The 13,738-nt window shown below is 42.4% G+C and overlaps 1 pseudogene; it reads right to left on the bottom strand.

Annotated features, from left to right (window-relative positions):
- Positions 1 to 271: 271 nt before the first annotated feature.
- On the bottom strand, positions 272 to 5,847 carry LOC136536798 (8-amino-7-oxononanoate synthase-like; annotated as a pseudogene).
- Positions 5,848 to 13,738: the final 7,891 nt, after the last annotated feature.

Raw genomic sequence — 13,738 nt, 5'->3', positions numbered from 1 at the left:
TCTCGCACAACTAATTTCATATGCATCGTCCGATATGTTTGAACCATATATTAGTGTCCCGAATAATATAATGATATGAGAATAGGAGTAATTTAGAATAGCGTTACATATATTGTTTGAAAAAAGAGGCATCAAAACAAGTTATATACTTTATCGAACAAGATTATTGAAAATTATACAATAACGAGTGCACACAGTTTAAATTACACAAAACATATGTTGGGCTGGTACAATCTGATATCGGAAATTGCTTCTGGCCATAGTACAATGCTTATTGAAAAAAGAGCTCAATCAGCTCAGCAGGTTTGATGTGGAGCCAGGGAGTGAGCGCATCAGCGAGCCTTTTGATGTCATCTAAGGAATGAGCTGCGCTAAGAGTAATTCGCAACCTGCCAGAGGGGAGTTTCTTGTACAGTCAATTAATCTCGTTCTGTTTTTCTTATTGGCATAGTATCAATGCAAGCAGATACATACTCCCTCCATCCTTAAATGTCTGTCGTTTTCGTTTCCCAAAAATAACTTTGATTAAATATATTAAAAGATATTAATATTTATAATACATAATTAGTATCATTGGATAGATAGTTGAATCTAGTTTTTTAATAAATTTATTTGGAGATAGAAATGTTGCACGCATTTTTTATAAATCGAGTCAAAGTTATTGACATGCAAATCGTGGCGACAAACATTTAGGGTCTGTCCCTAAATATTTGTCATTTTTGCTTTCCGAAAAACAACTTTGACTAAATATATATTAAAAAATATTAATATTTATGGTACATAATTAGTATCATTTGAAAGATCTTTGAATCTAATTTTTTTTAATAAATTTATTTAAAGATACAAATGTTGCACGTATTCTCTATAAATTAAGTCAAACTTGTGGCACGCACACCAACGGCGATAGATATTTAGGGACGGATGGAGTAGTGTATTAGGGTGTGTGTGCGTGTGTATGTGTGTGTGTTCTCATCAAATTTTTTTATGGCAGGAGTTCCATCTACATAGGGCTTGTGCTTAACGTCATGACAAGGAAAAAAATATGCAAAACGACAAAGACACCAAAAAGAAGAGACAGTTTGGAACCACCTGCTTGAGTTGGGTGGCACTACGGGTGGCCGGATTGGCTGGACAAGAAATCCACATCTTAGAAGATGCCTGCACCCAAGTTTCAAAAACAGGCCGGGAAGCACAAGCAAAGTCATTGAGGATAAGATCTACTCGAAGCATGAAAGTTAAAGGGAATTAATTAAGAAGAAGAAGTCGGTGGGAGATGAGAGGGAACCTGTGAGCCTTGACGTACCGCTGCTTCTTCACTTCCAACTAAAATGACAATGATGTGACTGGTTATGTTGAGTTTGGTCAAAGAAGCAAAATATTGCACATGCTCCTAGATAACTGATCTTCGCCATCTCTCCTTTTTCGAGACACTGATCGCAGCTGAAACCAGTAGATTCTAATCAGGAAAAACGGTCGATGTGTAGCAATCGAGTACAGAACCAACTTGCATGTTCTATCTTTTACTCCCCTTTCTAAATTATAAGACACACTATGTATAATTTAGAATGCAGGGTGTACGATATTCTCATCCTTTAAATTATTGTGAAAATGAACAGGACAAATCCGTTTTTTTTCTATATTATGCTAATATTTTCGATGTTTTTGAATTTAGCCAAACATAAGCGTTGCCATTTTCAACTGGTTTTACAACCCTTTTTTATATTCATAATTTCGCGAATTTAGAAAAGTTCTGTATCTACCGTTTTCGTTCTCTATATTCTAATGCTACCGTTTTTGCCCGTGGTAATAGGTTAATCTTTTCGTCCTACTACTAGAAAATGTAATGGAGTTTTTAAAAGTACATGGTGAATGCTCAGCTCAGCAGTCCAGCATGCTTAAAAATGACAAAAGCAAGCAATATTCATTTTTCGAAGGACCGACAGCGACGTTATTACCATGCACAGAAGCAACTACAGGCACTGGCAAAGCAGTCGAAAATACGAAGGAGCGACCTCGTGATAGAATAAGCCTCTTCCAGCTAGTGCTGCTCACTATATTGCAAACAGTTAGTCAGAAATCTCGAAATGAAGCGCCAACGACTAACCTAGCTGTACTTAAGCTAAAGTAGTCCACTATATATTCGGCCAAACTACAGGCATGAGAATCGGCAGTGCAAATAAATGTGTGAAAGCTGATAATTTGGATGGCATATACGTTATGTTGTTTCTGCTCATAATATGTATACCTGCATGCTATGAAACCACCCTGGCAACCAACTCCCTTGCTTAAGGAGCCAAGACATATGTCGATGTCATTTTCACATCCAAACTGCTCCGGTATACCACCACCATTCTCACCGCAAACAAGTGTTCCATGTGCCTTAATTAATTATAGAGCAATTGCATTGCGACCATTATTAATTATATTGGCCACTACAAAAATCTGGGAATTAAAATGTAAACGAGAGGAGATAAAATACTAGCTAATTAAGTTACTAACATCATCGACGACCAACAAAAATCCTTATTTTTTGCGTAACTTGACAAGTTCAGGTAACGGCGTGAAATCTCCATCCATGCTGAAAATACTGCACATGCATTTTATGCGAAAAGATGGGTTAATAAGTTAATAAGTACTCTGACAGTTTGGGTATATATATAAATACAAGTAAGCACTAGGTGCTAATTCAACTCTGACGAAGATATGAAGATTTGTTCTGATGACTTGCCTATCTGTGACGACAACTTTCCTTTCTGTTGAGCAACTGGACCTGCATGCAGATTCAAATGTAGCTAGCATCGATCTATATATCTCATGATGATGAGCCATGAGTCATGATGACTGGATCGATCGAAATAATAAAACAGAAAAGAAGCGTACAGCAGCAAGTCAAGATGCGACATGTCAGAGTGGTTGTACACTGTCTCTCCACAAGGCGTATCCCATCTATAGTTGAGGCATGGTTGAGGGCATCTGAGAAAATTGCGAGCCTCTCGTCCGGTGCAGGTTTTCTCCCTGCACAAGCCAAAAGAGAGCTGATGCTACCAAGGGCAGTCATCAAGGCCGTGTTTGCCGAAAATCCAGTGGGACAGAGAAGGCAATCCTGTACAAAGTAGATAAAAGCAATGAAAATCATCATATATATCGAGGTTAATTATTAAGCTGACGAAATTGATTTTAGATGATTATGAACTAGTAGCTATAGTTGGAACATATGCTACCTCCTTTTTCTGCAGTTCCGCCAGTGATTCCTCCACTAGTTTGTGGTAAGTAGTATAGCCACAGATCAAGGAAGAGCCTCTGGGCCCCATCCCATACGCTTGAGCTGCCTGCCAATGCAAGCAAGCGCAACAAAATTAAGAGAGCTTGTTCGTTCAGACTTCGGAGTGCCTGAGACAGAGGGCCAAAAAAATGGCAAGAAACCGGCGCGTGAGCTAACCTGCCTTGACTGCAGCCTCGCGGACTGCCGGATGCGAGCTGAGGCACATGTAGTCGTTCCCTGAGAAAAGAATCAGTTTCCGGCTCACCTCCTCTTCTTGGATACTCACCTCGCCATCTAACATTCAGAAAAGAAAGGAAAAAAGTTCAGTCGTTCAGTAAGACGAGAACTTGGCATGCACATGCACGGCAGGCAGGCTGGGCACTGACTTGTGGTGAGCCACTGTTGGAGAGAGTTGCTGTCCACCTGGATCTCGACGGTGGCGCGGTCCCAGGACTCCGGTCCGGCGAAGGTCTCGGAGAGCGCCGGCGGCGGTGCGAGGGTGATGAGAGAAAAATAATGTTCGTTACTGAAAAAGTACAGCTTATAAGCCAAGCGAATAGGATTTTGGCCAATTCGAATAATGGTAGTAGATGAATAAACCAAATTCACAAATAGTATATAGTAGCATCAATGATTCATTCACCAATGGTACCACCAATAGTAGCATCATTGTCTTCGATTGCAGCACAGCTCTGATATAATATATCTCCTTGTACCAGATGAATGAATCATTGATGGTACGATTGGTGAATTTTCTTTCATCACTGAGTGAGATAAGCACTCGGTAGTACTCACCTGCTAATGATGAAGATTCAAATTGGCCACCTTTGCACTCCTTAAGTCATATATATTCCACCGTGGGCCCCTCTAAATTTAACCTCAAACTCTGCCACTGTAAATAGGGTCAAGATCAGAGTAGGGTAAAATGGATGGATCTTGATCAGATTGTATCTGTTAGGCTGTCTCCAATAGGAGACCCATTGCAGAACCCAAACCTAAAATGAGTCTCCAACACAATACCTATAGCCTACCATAACTCAAATCTGAGTATCCTCTCTCCTGGACATCCATTTGCAGAAATGGTTGTCTTTTGGGTCTTCTTGTTAGAAAAGACCAAAAATAGGTATTGAACCCTTTGCTTATAGCGCTACCAAAGAACAAATGGGTCTTGTATTTTGGGCCACGGTCGTTGGAGGCCGTCTTAAGGGCCTATTTGGATTATTAAGCCACTGTTAAAATATGGATGACTGGGGTAGGATTAGGGCTGGTCGGCTGGATCACAATCCCATTACCAGAGGCCCAGCTGCACCTGCAAAAGGCCATTTCTGCAAGGCAATGGCTCTGGTCACGGGTCTGCTGCTCCTGAATACAATTAGCCTTGCGTTTCAGCATGCCGTTTACTCCAGACTACAGCGTGAGTCCGAATGCGTTATGAGTAAGGAAAAAAAATGAGTTGAGGAAGGAAAAAAAAATCGCAGAGTATATGTAAAAAGTCTCAGAATGTTTGAATGAAGCCCGTAGTCTGTACAACAATAAAATGGTGACTTCTTTGATCATAGGCTTGGTGAAGCAACAAATGGCTGAAGAGGAACCAAAACAACGCAGAAAAATCAGAGTTATGCTATGCACTCCGCAGATGTTAACAGATCATCCCATCCGCACCCATCCCAGCAACATGAGTGAAGAATACAAAGGTATCAGAGGCACACATGACAGACCAAAAACAACGATACATGATCCTGTTGGATTTGGAACACTAACTGCGAAACAGATTCATTGCAGCATTCAACGACACAAATGTCCTCAGAACAAGTTCAGCTGAAGAAGCAACATGTTCGCTTGAGCTGCAAATTCAGTCGTCCCTAAAATATACTGAAGTGGTTCCGAAAGCTGTTGAGAAATTCAGAATGGAGATAAACCGTGGCAATTGGAACGGAGATTCACTGTTCCCACATCTACATTACAGGATAAAATGTTACGGCCAGCATCATAAACTTCATCTCCTACATCAGGCAGGATGCTTCACAAAATACATCTATGATTAGTATTATCACCAATCCTTTCCTTTGATACGCCTTGCAAGTTGTATGTCCTTTACCTCTGCAGCAGGAAGGAAAATCCTACAAAGAAGATATAGTAACTTTTACCTGAACATAGTAACAGAGCAAATCTACAGTTATTTCCTGCTACCAATCTCTGTCCTTATTTTGTTTCCATATTTGTGTTAACCCAATTAAATTAAAAACTTATACTTGCAACTCTGATATGAAGGAGCAATCAACAATTCAAACAGTGTAGGTACACACAATGACACATATGATACACCCATCCCAGATTTATGTGCTCTGTTTAAACTGAAGCCTTCAATAAGGCAGTTTGGTTCCTGTTAGTTCATCGTAGCTTCATTAAGGCTTCAGCTTACCTACAGTTGGTCTGGATGATGTAATGCAGCCTGACAAAAACTCAAGGTGAAAAATCAAAATTCAGAAAAGGTTTACAAATTTCTTTCTTCCTTGCTCTCAACCATTGAGCACAGGTGAGTTTTGCACAAAGCAAAACAAACTTTTATCAAGTTCAATGGCCATTTTTGCAGCTGATTGATAGTTCCAATTCAGTGTTTACCTACATTTGCAAGACCCAACCTGTAAAGATGGACTGAGCAGCTCCACAAAGGGCGTGGCAAAGCTGCGCCTAGTTTTCTAGCGCCCCCAGAAGCCACTTTCCATGTTCAGAGCAGCTAACAGTTTGGTCCATTTCTGACAAAACTAGAGAATGTACTGTAATTCAACTGCGTCGGTGCTACAAGCCCCTTACGAGCTTCTCTCAACATGCAGTTGGCGTTCCCCTAACATTATATACTGTAGATGGCAACATCATGAACCAAATACAAACACTAACTTGCTTTGTCCTTGTCCGTCATGAACATATATCGACACTGCCAAACCACGAGTAAGAAACAGCTCACAAGATCTCCAAGGCCTCTTGAACACGCTTACACGTACGCAGACAACCTTGCTCCTAATTCAACCTTGTCTTAGATCACATGGTAAGCAGCTGACGAAGTTGCCAGATAAACAGCATCATCAGAACCAGGTTGCTCCAGAAAACACAGTATATTAGACATATGGAATTCACCACTACCGCTGAAGATTAGAAAATTTCTGTCTTTTATTCATGAGTCAATTCAATCTGCTGACCAACTCCTGAGGGAGAATTAGCAAGGTGAGAAGAATAGTAAATTATGTGGACAGGAGAAAAGTGCTGATCATATACAGTGTAACATCGCCCAGTACCCGTGGTGTGTCATTAGAGACGTTTTAAACTCTGGAGGAATCCCTCAATCTACTCAACAATTCATAGAGGTGATCCTATTTCATAGCAGAGATTCTCGCAATAAGTTCTTAGTTTGTGGTTAACTCACCATGATCTTGTTTTCAAAAACAAAATATTAAACCATCCAATGGATCTAATTCACCATTTTCTTTTGTTTTTAAAGAAATGGGAACCATTGTGCAAGGAAGAAATACTAAGAAGGAAAGTTGCTGGTAGAGGGAGGCGATAGAAGGTTGACGGTTGTTTGATGTTTGACGATGTTTTAGGAGCAATTTTCTGTGTACTCTCGCTGAACACAAGTCCTCTCAGTTTGATGTTGTCACAGAATTTAGAAAGCAAGCAAACAAAAAAAAAAAGGTTCCGAAAGACTCTTCAAACCACTCTCCATCTTTTCCGCTCTCAAAAAACACTCTTCTCGCTCTTCACTTTTGGAGAGGCTATATGACTCTAAATGCAATATACAGTAGTTTTTCTCATCATTTTTTCACATAAAGAAAATTATGATAACCTATTGGAGTATAGAGTACAAAATTGGAAAATCCATTGAAGGCACACGAGATATACAAAGAGAATATTTATTGAATGGCACTTTAAATAGAGATATTTATAAAGGCTTTCAGAGTTGCTCTAACTTTCCTTTTGTGAAAGAAATCATAAGATGAATGGTCAAGAGCATCTCCAAGAATACCTTAAAAATTCTTTCTAAAACTATTGAGTTTTCCAAATCCCAAAAAAGTATTGGAAGCATTAAAGATGTGTTTCTTCAACAGTTTTTAAAAAAAACACTCCTAAAAAATAAAAATTGGTTTTTTTCACGGAGAGCGTGATCATCCAGGTCCCGGCGAGAACTCCATAAACGCCGGACGCGAGCCACGCCCAGCACAAACGCAACGCAACGCAGCAGCTAGCAGCAAGCGGAGAGTAGCAATGAGAGCTCAGTCGAGAGCTGGTGGGTGCTTCCCATGACCTGGATCCCGGCCATCTCCCCGCGAGCAACACGAGAAATCGAGAACATGGCTAGCATAGCCACTAGCTTCATCTACCTCGCCATCTTCGCAGGGGCCGCCGGGGGTGGGGCAGGCGGCGAGCGAGAAGGGCAGTGACGCCGTGCAGGTGTCGGAGGAGCACGGGATGGGCGCCCACGTCCGGGACCTGTCCGGCAGGAACACGCGTGCGTGGGAGGAGGATGCCGCCGCCGAGAGCGAGGAGTCGTCGTTCGACGCTGGGGCGCCGTAGCCCGGGGCGGGCGCGTCGTGGTCGTGGCAGTGGCACTCGACCCAGGTGAGGTCGCTTCCGGTGTCGGCCACGAGCAGGAACGGCCGCGCTGGCGTGCCCACGCGGAAGCGCACGAAGTACTGGTCGGTCCCCGTGTAGGCGCCCGACGAGAGCGGCATTGTGAAGGCCTCTTCCGCCGGCGCAGCCTTCGCCTTGCGCTTGGGCCCGCCCCTGCCCCCCGCCTCCGTCGCGCGGCCACGCGTGTGTGAGCAGATGAACGTCGTGCGCTCCTGGTCCTTACGCGCCACCTCGTCCCAGGGTGCTTGCCCCCCGTGGATGAGCTCGAACTTCGTGACGGCTTGCTGCCTGATGCGCCGGCCAGGAACTGGATACGCGCGATGGAGGAGCCGCGCAAATTTATGCGCAACGGGGTGAGATTTAGGGCGTAAATTTTAGGAGGACTAATTAGAAGTTGTTGGAGAGGGTTTTTTCTTATCTTTCTAAAAATCAAGGATTAGTAGGGGATTTAGAAAACTCTTGGAGAGCATCTCCAAGAGTTCCTTAAACCTCCTTCTAATCTTTTTTTTAGAAAGATGAGAAAAAACCCATCTCCAATAACTCTTAATCTGAACTCCTAAAAAAATTTAGGCACTTCTGAAAAACAAGCCAATCCGCGTAACTTTACACGCACCGTATCCTTCGCTCGGCGATGCTGGAGAAGTTCCCCAAGGCCGTGGAGCAGCACCACCACCCGGTCCAGGAGCTTCGGCCGTGGCGGCGTCCGCACCACCTCCAACGGGTGGAGCCAGGAGCTGGAGGAGGAGATGCGCGGCCTGCTGCGCGTGCTCTGTGCCAAGGATGAGCACCAGTACCTAACGGTGGGGAAGCTGGTGCTGTCCATCAACCGCGGCCTCGCCGTGGCGGGGCCCGCGCTGGCCGGCACCGCCGCGGTGGCCACGGCCTTCATCTGCACCAACGACGGTGCGTGGGCGTCCGGCGCCGCGGCGGTGTGCGGCGCGCTGGCGGCGGCGGTGAACACGGTGGAGCACGACGAGCAGCTGGGCATGCTGTTCAAGCTGCTGCGCAACTGCGCCGGGTTCTACCGCAAGGTGCAGGAGGACATCGAGGCCGCCCTAGGGGACGCCGACGTGGAGGAGAACGGGGAGGTGTTCCGGACCAAGGTCGCCCTGCTGCTGGGCCGCGACGCGGCAGAGCTCCCGCAGTTCAGAAGGATGGCGTCGGCGTCGGTGAAGGATGACGACATCAAGGACTACGCCGGGAAACTCTTCTGATTACAGTTCAGGCAGATGTGCATATATACCATCTGACACAATCACTGCTCACTGGCTTGTGCGACGAACACTGATGTTTTTAGATGCTATTTATTAGAAACTCTTATAGGTGATGTTCTTTTTTCTCTCCAAATTTTTTTAGAAGTTACCAAATTATAAGTTTTTAGGAGAAAAAAAAGTAAGAAACTCTTGAAGATGCTAGTCTTATATAAGAGATAAGAGATTGGAGCTTTTTCCGGGGGACAGGGGGAAGTTTCCTTGTTTTATAAATTTTATGATAAAGAACCTCTTAATACTTTATTTACACAACATATAGAAACGAGAGCTTCACATACATACAAAGCAAAAATATATTGACTGATTTTATGGTATCGAGATTATGGATCCCATGTCAGCATTTCATCATTTAAAATGACTACCAAATATATTATTAAATTAGGCCATAACTGGAAACTATGCTCATTAGTAACACCAAAGATATAGCTAGCCCAAAAATGGGGAAAAAATGTTCATACATAGTAGAGAGTACACCAAAGAATCAAGAGCTCTATTTGTCAGCAATATTTTTTGATAGCAAATAGTTAATCATCACAAAAATCAGAAAATACTAAAAACATATTCTTGCAGGCTTGAAACCAGCTCATACATGGCATAAAAAATGAGACACAAATATAACCCACCTAAAGAGCAGAAAGACCACTTTCTACACCATACTATCGGTATTTTTAGACTAATCAAAACTAGGAGAGAAGTGAAGGAACTTGCATGAATACAGAAGCTAGCATCAAGCATTTTGGATTTACATGATCATACTGATGTCCTTTCCCTATACAGAAGATTTCATCCACAGAACTACATGTGCTGCTAATTGAATATTGGTTAGAAATATTGAGGTATATGTCTAACATGTGAAATATCTCCGGACTAGTTTATAAGGCGTGCATGCATATTAAGATTCAAACTTTTATAATATTTGACCAATAATTTCACCGACAATTTTTAACTATTATAATACAAACATGATACAATTAGGTTTGTAATTAAATGTACTATCTAATAATCATAAGTTTACAATCATAAATAAATAATATTAAATAAATGAATGGTCAACGGCGTGCATGCATAAATAAATAATATTACTCATAAGTCCGTGTCATGTCAAATTGTGCCTTATAAAGTGGTCCAAAAATAGTACATACAAAATAAGGATAAAAACCATCGTAAATCTACTTTCACTTGGGTGCGTGCTCACTACTAAACTATAAGTTAAGGAAAGAGGTAGGTTTTTTTTTAGAAAACGAGAGGTGCATCAAGAGGTGCATTTAATAATCTCTAATATGTGTAGATGTGTTTACAGTAAGCCAGTAAGAAGTATGCAGAGTGTGAAATTGATAATTTGACAAAGGGCCTCTAGTCCAACTGGTTAGAGCATCCCGACGGCACTCCTCAGGTCCTGGGTTCGACTCTCTAGGGGAGTGAATTTCAGGCTAGGGTTAAAAAAATCCCCTCGTCTGTCCCACGCCAAAGCACAGGTCTAAGAACCGGCCTGTTCTCACAGGGCGACGATGCCGCTGTGTAAGGGTGGGGCAGGGGTTCATAGGTTTTCTGGGGCAGGGGTTCAGAGGTTTCCTGGGGCAAGGATTCGGGGGTTTTCTAGGCCTGCATGAGAAGATCTTCTTCTTAATGCAATGCCTAGGGGTGGTCATACCCTCGCATGTCCAGTTTTTTTTGAAACTGATAATTTTTTGTAAAGAACTAGACTACGAGGTGAGCCTCCTCCTCAGAGTAGCCTTAAGGTACCAAGATTCAAACCCAGGCCAGCAACAAGGGTTTCATCAACTCCTTGAGTTTAATGCTCTAACTGTTAAGCCATGAGAATACTTGGAAACTGACAATTTTCTGTAGCTTGTTACCACATAGGTAGGGATTCAAGTTGAAGTGGGAAATGTACACAGTACATGTTATGAACGACGTATAGGAATATGAAGTAAAGAATCAAGCCACAGAGGAGACACATGATTTAACGTGGAAAACCCCTCCGATGTGAAGGGGAAAAACCACGGGCATCAGCCAGCAACAATCTCACTATCTCAAGAATTTTGGGTTACACGCCTATGGCGGCTTACAAGAGAATCAAGTCTCCACGAAATCCTAGCAAGGGTGTATATACCGTACCGTACCGCGGGGGCTCCGCCCCCCGCACCCCCCGAGCACAGGGGCGAGACCTGATGGGCCGGCTTCAGACTCCGCTACGCTCTGGCCTAAGCCTCCGGCAACGGGCCTTCGCTTCGCTCCGTCAGAAGTCCAGCCTATATCCTAGAGTGAATTTGGAATAACTCCAACAAACTCCACCTTGAGACAAATTCATCTTGTATCATAAATCAACCCTTCATCCTGAACATAACAAAGATAGAAAACCACTGATGCCAACAATAGTCTCTTGGACTATCCAATTAAACCAACTAAGTTTGAGCACAGCTCAAACTTAGCAATAGGAATAGGCTTTGTCATCATATCAGCAGGATTATCATAAGTACTAATCTTGCATACCTTCAGCTTACCTTCTTCAATCACATCACGCACAAAATGATAATTGATATCTATGTGCTTAGTTCTCTCATGGAACATCTGATCTTTAGTGAGGTAAATTACACTTTGACTGTCACAGTGCAAACTTATGCAAGATTCAACTCCACAAAGCTCAGCGTATAAACCTTTCAGCCAAATTAATTCTTTGCACGCTTCACAAATAGCCATATATTCTGCTTCAGTAGTAGACAAAGCAACAACTGACTGTAAAGTAGTCCTCCAACTCACAGCACAACTGCCAACAGTAAATACATAACCTGTAAGTGATCTTCGTCTATCCAGATCAGCAGCATAATCAGAATCCACATAGCCAATAAGACCCTTATCAGTTCTTCCAAACTTTAAACAGGAATCTGTTGTGCCTCTGAGGTACCTGAAAATCCACTGAACTGCCCTCCAATATTCTTTGCCAGGATTAGATATATATCTACTAACAAGACTCATAGCATATGACAAATCTGGACGAGAGCAAACCATGGCATACATCAAAGACCCAACAGCACTAGAATAAGGAACCCTTGACATATATTTAATCTCTGCATCTGTACTAGGACACTGAGCAGCTGATAACTTAAAGTGAGGTGCAATAGGGGTACTAACAGCCTTAGCATTTTGCATGTTGAAACGCTGAAGAACTTTCTTGATATAATTTTGTTGACTAAGAAATAGCAAACCAGATTTTCTGTCTCTACTAATTTCCATACCAAGAATTTTCTTAGCACTACCAAGATCTTTCATATCAAAACCACTACTCAATAGCTTCTTTAACTTAGTGATTTCAATCTTACTCTTGATAGCAATCAGCATATCATCAACATATAACATCAAATATATAGGTGATCCATTAACATGCTTGATATAAACACAGCTATCATACTTAGATCTTTTAAAACTGTGTGCTAACATAAATGAATCAAACCTCTTGTTCCACTGATGAGGGGACTGTTTCAAACCATACAAGGATCTCTTCAACTTGCACACATATTTTTCCTTGCCAGGCACTATGAACCCTTCTGGTTGGTCCATGTATATGTCCTCCTCAAGCTCTCCATGCAAAAACGCAGTCTTCACATCTAACTGCTCAAGCTCAAGATCATGTGAAGCAACAATACTAAGGAAAGTACAAATTGAACTATGTTTTACCACTGGAGAGAACACATCATTGTAGTCAACACCCAAAATTTGACTGTAGCCTTTAGCAACTAACCTTGCCTTATACTTTGGAGGCTCGCTTGGAGATAAACCCTCCTTTCTCTTGAAGATCCATTTGCAGCTGATGGTCTTCTTATTCTTAGGCAAAGGTACAATCTCCCATGTACTGTTCTTCTCAAGAGACTACATCTCCTCATGCATAGCAAAAATCCAATTCTCAGTATCACCACAACGAATAGCTTCTTTATAGGTTGCTGGCTCATGAACATTCTCCACCTGTTCAGCACAACTTAAAGCATAGTAAGACAAATTATACTCTTCAATAAGACGCTTAGGAGGTGCAATTGTCCTTTTTGACTTACGTTGAGCAATAGGTAAATCCTCCTCTAACTGCAAAATAGGAGTTTGCTGAATATCATCATGAGCATCATCCTCAGCAATATCATTATCATGGTCACCATGCTCATCAACAGGCTCCACCTACACACCTGTATCATCATCAACATGCTCCACCTGCATGTGCATACTAAAAGGATCTAGGATGTCGCCTAGAGAGGGGTGAATAGGCGTTTCTGAAAAATCAACACCTTTAAAAGCGGAAACGATTAGTAATAGGAGTTTCCACAATGGAAACTCCAAATCAAATTAATACAACCCCTCACAAGTTAGCCACAAAGTATATAAAAGATACTAGATAAACCTAGGGAGCCAAACAACGGCAACCAAAGAATTGAATCAAAATGCACTAGTCAATTAATGTCGGAAGTCCCGACAGTTTGGGTCAGAACTTCCGACGTGTCAGAAGTCCCGACGTTTGGGTCAGAACTTCCGACGTGTCAGAAGTCCCAACAGTTTGGGTCAGAACTTCCAACGCAAACTGTCAGCACTTCCGACC

This window comes from Miscanthus floridulus, chromosome 2 (genome assembly GCF_019320115.1).
Source record: "Miscanthus floridulus cultivar M001 chromosome 2, ASM1932011v1, whole genome shotgun sequence".
NCBI classification, from domain to species: domain Eukaryota; kingdom Viridiplantae; phylum Streptophyta; class Magnoliopsida; order Poales; family Poaceae; genus Miscanthus; species Miscanthus floridulus.
The sequence above is the reverse complement of the archived record's forward strand: the minus strand, read 5'-3'. Positions and strand labels throughout refer to the sequence as shown.